This window comes from Gymnoscopelus microlampas (genome assembly GCF_963454915.1).
Source record: "Gymnoscopelus microlampas genome assembly, chromosome: 3".
NCBI classification, from domain to species: Eukaryota; Metazoa; Chordata; class Actinopteri; order Myctophiformes; family Myctophidae; genus Gymnoscopelus; species Gymnoscopelus microlampas.
This window is the reverse complement of record NC_139940.1, coordinates 4604112-4610111: the sequence shown is the minus strand read 5'-3', so window position 1 is coordinate 4610111 and position 6000 is coordinate 4604112.

The following is a 6000-nucleotide window of genomic DNA, read 5'->3' as shown; positions in this document are numbered from 1 at the left end:
GTGTGTGTGTGTGTGTGTGTGTGTGTGTGTGTGTGTGTGTGTGTGTGTGCGTGCGTGCGTGCGTGCGTGCGTGCGTGCGTGCGTGCGTGCGTGCGTGCGTGCGTGCGTGCGTGCGTGCGTGCGTGTGCGTGTGTGTGTGTTACCTGATATAGTTCAGCAAGCACTACAGCATTTGTTCTCAAAGTTGGCCATTTAAAAATAGCAGATCTACAAGCTCACAGCGCGTCACTTCGTGCCGCGCTGCGAGCTTGTAGATCTGCTATTTTTAAATAGCTTGTACATCTGCTATTTTTGGAAACATCTCGTTTGAAAATTTTTGAATAATATAGATTTTTTTAACACAAATATTCTCTTCTGGGGGTCCCTGGCAGAAAACATTTTCGGATGGTGGTCCGCGGCCAAATACATATCAATTTGGGGGTCCTTGGCACAAAAAAAAAGTTGTGAGAACCACTGCTCTACAGTGACAGGGACCGGGAAGGGGGGCCAATGAGATTAACCCATTAAGACCTGTGGCCGATTCTACAAATGCCTTCTAAATCAGTATAGTTGCCCTGTAGCCTCCACGACCCTACAGGCGTATGCAAAGCCTACTATGTAATTCGTACTATGTAATGTACAAGCTTGGATCCATGGGAATACAGATTCTTATTCAAATTAAAGCTGCAACCAGCAATGAGCGGGCCCTCGCATCTCTGTCCACGTTTGGGAAAAATATCGACCAATCAGAACAGGGCTAAGAGCTAAGTATTGTGGGGCTTCAACTTTGGCATTTTGTAGGGGGCGCTATTGAGCCACTAGGCCTCTTTTCGAGACCGACGAAATACGTAATGTTTCGCCACTTTGATGTGTGTGCAAAGTTGCGCAAGTTTTTGAGTACGTTTAGGCCCTCAAAAACACGATTAATTTGTGCTAAAAAATGATAATAAACTCTTGCATTTCAACAGGGCTTGGCATTGGTGCAGTACTCCGGCCCTAATTAATAGTTTTGGACATACAAGGTTTCCACCCCACAGAGACGATGATATTCTGAATAAGTCTGTAAGATATAATGAGTCATTATGAACAACAACCTGCAGCTAAAAGGCCTCGTCTCTGATTGGCTGAGACAGAAAAAACGGTCTAATATTCCCAGAAGGAGTCTTGGTTAGAATGTACAATTATGACAAGGTCAATTAAACACCTCCATGATTAGTGGACTGAAATATACTGTAATTAGCAGGTAGGTGTGTGTGTGTGTGTGTGTGTGTGTGTGTGTGTGTGTGTGTGTGTGTGTGTGTGTGTGTGTGTGTGTGTGTGTGTGTGTGTGTGTGTGTGTGTGTGTGTGTGTGTGTGTGTGTGTGTGTGTGTGCGCGCGCGTGCGTGTGCGTGTGTGTGTGTGCGCGCGCATGTGTGTGTGTGCGCGCATGTGTGTGCGTGTGCGTAGCCCCATATGTGCATGTTTGAAAACTTAAGTTACTAGTTACTTAGATCATTATTACAAAACACACTTAAAACATTAACCACTTTGGCCCTTTCGGCCATTTGAAAATAGGCGATCTACAAGCTCACAATGCGTCGCATTGCGACGCATTGTGAGCTTGTAGATCGCTTATTTTCAAATGATTTGTATACATTTTATACATTTCAAAACTTGAAAACTTGACATTCTGCATAATGAGCACTTTTCTACTTGTACTTTTACTCAAGTACATTTTGAATTCTGGACTCTTACTTGTAACAGAGTATTTCTACATTGCGGTATTGCTACTTTTACTTGTGAGTACTTTTGTGAGTACTTTTTCCACCACTGAACACATGCAGGTTATTTTTTTTCTCTCCCCTATATTTCCTGAAAAGTGAGGGGGTGTTTCCACCTGACAGAATGGCAGAACAATTCCACATCAAACAAACTCATCACAGAGTCCCCCGGGGATTGATTGCTTTCTGGTGTGCGTTTGACACGGACGCGCAGCAGCCGCCATTATGAATGAAAACTGTCCCTTTCTATGCTTTTCTATTTATATGCTAATAACAAAACAACTTAATAAACAGCGGACGTTGTGTCGGTAAAGCCCCGTAGCGTTATCAAAGACCCCCATCCATCCACCGGGGGCTGCTTCAAGGTACCAAAACATCTACCGCGTAACGCTCAAGTGTGTGTGTGTGTGTGTGTGCGTGCGTGCGGGCGTGCGGGCGTGCGTGCGTGCGTGTGTGTGTGTGTGTGTGTGTGCGTGTGTGTGTGTGCGTGCAAGCGTGGGTGCGTGCGTGCGTGCGTGCGTGTGGCTCCCTGTCAATTCTAGAATACATTTTAAGGTCCTTTTATTTGCTTTTAAATCTCAAAACGGACTAGCTCCACTATACCTCGCTGAGCTCATAGATCCATACACTCCAGCCAGGCCCCTAAGGTCAGCTGATCAGTCGCTACTGGTCGTCCCAACAACCAATAAAAGGACCTGGGGTGGCCGCGCTTTTGCTGCTGCCCCCCCCCCCACGCTTTGGAACGACCTCTCTCTCCCCATCCGATCTGCCCAGTCCATTGGGGTTTTCAGATCTCTCCTTAAAACCCACCTATTCTCTTTGGCTTTCAATTGCCCCTGATCCGCTATTGTGTCTTAATGCACTGTATTTGTATGTGCGCCGATGGGCGCTTATTGATGCGTTGATGCTTTGTTTGTTTCAACCGTGTACAGCACTTTGGTCAGCTTCTGTTGTTTTAATGTGCTTTATAAATAAAGTTTGATTTAATTTGATTTGTGTGTGTTTGCGTCTCTCTGTCTGTCCGTCCGTCCGTCCGTCCGTCCGTCCGTGGCAGGCAGATTATGCCCAAAACATGGACGTATTGGACGTCAACGCAAATTGGCGTTGTCAGGCATGTACTCATTATGCAGAATATCCTATTTCGCAAGTGTTCAAAATGTATACAAATCTTTTGAAAATAGCCGACCTACAAGCTCACAACGCGTCGCAAAGCAGCCGATCTAGCCGATCTACTACAAGCTCACGCCGTGTCCAAATCTACAAAGTAATTAGTAACTAAAGTTGTCAAATAATTGTAGTGGAGTAAAAGCACGATATTTGCCTCTGAGATGTAGTGGAGTAGAAGTAAAAGTCCTGAAAATTGGAAATACAATCTGTTCAAACCGCTGCCGCATCCACGGCCGGGCAAACGGTACAGGAGCCTGGCGAGCAGTACCACCAGAATCTTGAACAGTTTTTACCCAGCAGCAATCAGGCTGCTGAACAAAAACTAAGTTTGGTGACATGAACTGTGAAATGTACTTAAAGGGACACTTTGGAAGCACTTTCATGACTTTTTAGGTTTATGCACATATAGTCACATTATTGTATTGTTATGTAGATTAGTCATTTATGCACTTTATGCCTCTCCTCTCTCTTTATGAGATGACTATCTATCTTTTAAACTTCAACTGAGCCTGTACAATTAAGAATTTCACCCACTTTACCTGTAATGTGATGTGACAATAAAGATTGATTCTGAAATACTGCAGTAAAGTAAAAAATACCTCAATATTGTACTTAAAGGACGACTTCACCACTTTTCAACATATCTTCATATAATAGGTCCTCATTAATGCTCATGATAAAATTATACAATTTTCCCCCTACTTGGTCTGTGTCTCATAGGAGGGCTGTGGACAGTCCAGAAACCCGTCTACCAGTGACATCATGGTTAGGCAGGATTTTTCCCCAAAAAAAGATAACACATTTTTTATTCAGATTTTTATTAACACGAGAACAATGGGATCTATTATTGCATTGCAACTTTCCAGGAATACAAAGCCTGCAGTTTCTATTAGCTTGGATTCCTGAACTGAACTGGGTTTCTGAACTGTCTACACCCCTCCTCTGAGACACAGACTGATTAGAATTTGTTTTTACCATTTTATCATGAGCATTAGTGAGGACCTATTATATGAAGATATGTTGAAAAGTGGCAAAGTCGTCCTTTAAGTACAGCCCTTGAATAAATGTACTTAGTTACTTTACACCACTGCATTCCTGTAGCAAACAACTAGGTTGGTAAGACATGATACATATAATACAACCCCAGCATTTCTTGGCCACCGTACACCCCCAGAGCTTTGCCTGTAATAAGTGAGTTAACTGTAGGGCCATGATTAAGGGTGACTCTTTCCTACACCCTCACACAGGTAAAGAAAATAATAATAAAATAAAATAAGATAAAGGTATGGTGGAGGATCTCATGGAGGACGACCCAAGTATGTACTTTATCTTTGGAAATGTCCGTGTGGATTCTGCTTCGTCGGCAAGGCCAAGAGAGAACTGAGGACCGGAGTCTCCGAACATACGAGCAACATTAGGAACCATGATGAAAAGTCAACATATTGGACTCACTCTCTGCAGACTGAATTCCCCACAGGACTAAATGAGGGATTGGTCTTGAATTGTTTAATGCAGTGTAAAGATTCCATGGGTCCAGATCATTGGATTTTTTATCTGTGTACTTTTCATTATTGTTTCAGTATTATTCATTATTATGTTATTTTTGTACGGTTAAGGTTATACTTTATTGTTGCATCTTGCGCACAACTTAGTTTTTCCTTTTGTATTAAGTATATTATATGATGATTATGTTCTACGTTTAGGAGAGTATTGTGCTCAGTATTAGAATAATTGTGTAGTGATGACGTGTGATTGTATTATGTCATGTTGAACAGTTTAACCACATGTTATTTAAATCATTTAAACACATTTTGTAATCATTTTTTTTTCTCGCATTATGCATATTTAAGAATCTGTATTAATCCAAGTCTTGTGAGTTGAGCGTACCAATCCTGTACTCAATCAGTTTGTTTTCCTATGACATGAGATATATCTATCTACTGTATTCTTATATCTATACATTCACAAATCCTGTGTTGTATGGCTGTCCTGAGCATAACTCAGGCAACGTTACGACCGTTGGACTTCAAACTCTCCTTGTGTGTTGCAGGTTACCAGTGACTTACTTTATTAATGTCCCAAACCCCCTAAAGTTATGCCAATGTGCAAGCACTGACTGAGTACTGTTGACTACTGTCAATGCTTGCATGTTTATACACCTTGAGTACATCTGACACACACATTTTTTATGTTATTAGCCGCAGCTGTGTTGCTTATCTCTGTCTCAATGACTGATGATGGGAGGACGCACGCACGGACGCACGTACACACACGCACGTACACACGCACGCGTGCACACACGCGCGCGCACACGCACGCACGCACGCACGCACGCACGCACGCACGCACGCACGCACGCACGCACGCACACACACACACACACACACACACACACACACACACACGCTCGCATGCACACACACCATTATCTAAATGCACACAAGGGCTCACACACACAAACACACATTCACTTGCATGCACCTGCTGCTAATTTGCACAGACTCAGACGTGCGTGCGCACATGCACATAGCTGCTGGCACGAGTATGCACTCACTGACACACATGCACATCGTCGCTGTCGGGCAGAAACCTCGTATCTCCTCCAGATTTCAACTTTTCATTTATTTCTTTTTTTGATTCCTTTAAATCAAAATTTAAAAAAAAACATTTTTGTTACTAGTTACTGTGTAGATTTTGATTATTAATACGAAACCACTTCAGACTCTAGAAATATGCTTTGGCAATTTGAGAATAGCCGATCTACAAGCTCACAACTTGCCACACGTTGTCTGCTATTTTCTAAATATTTTATTACATTTTATACATCTGAAAACTTGTGAAATGGGACATTCTGCATAATGAGTAGCGTACTTTTACTTTTGGTACCGTAAGTATATCTTGATGCCAAAACATTTGTACTTTTACTCAAGTAAATTGTGAATACCGGACTTGTACTTGTAACAGACCATTTCAACAATTGTTACTTTTGGTATTGATACTTTTACTCAAGTAAAACGTGTGAGTAGCCTACTTCTTCCACCACTGCTGATAAAAGTTACAGTTTTGGACGTAGGCTACAAGCTTTCCACCCGA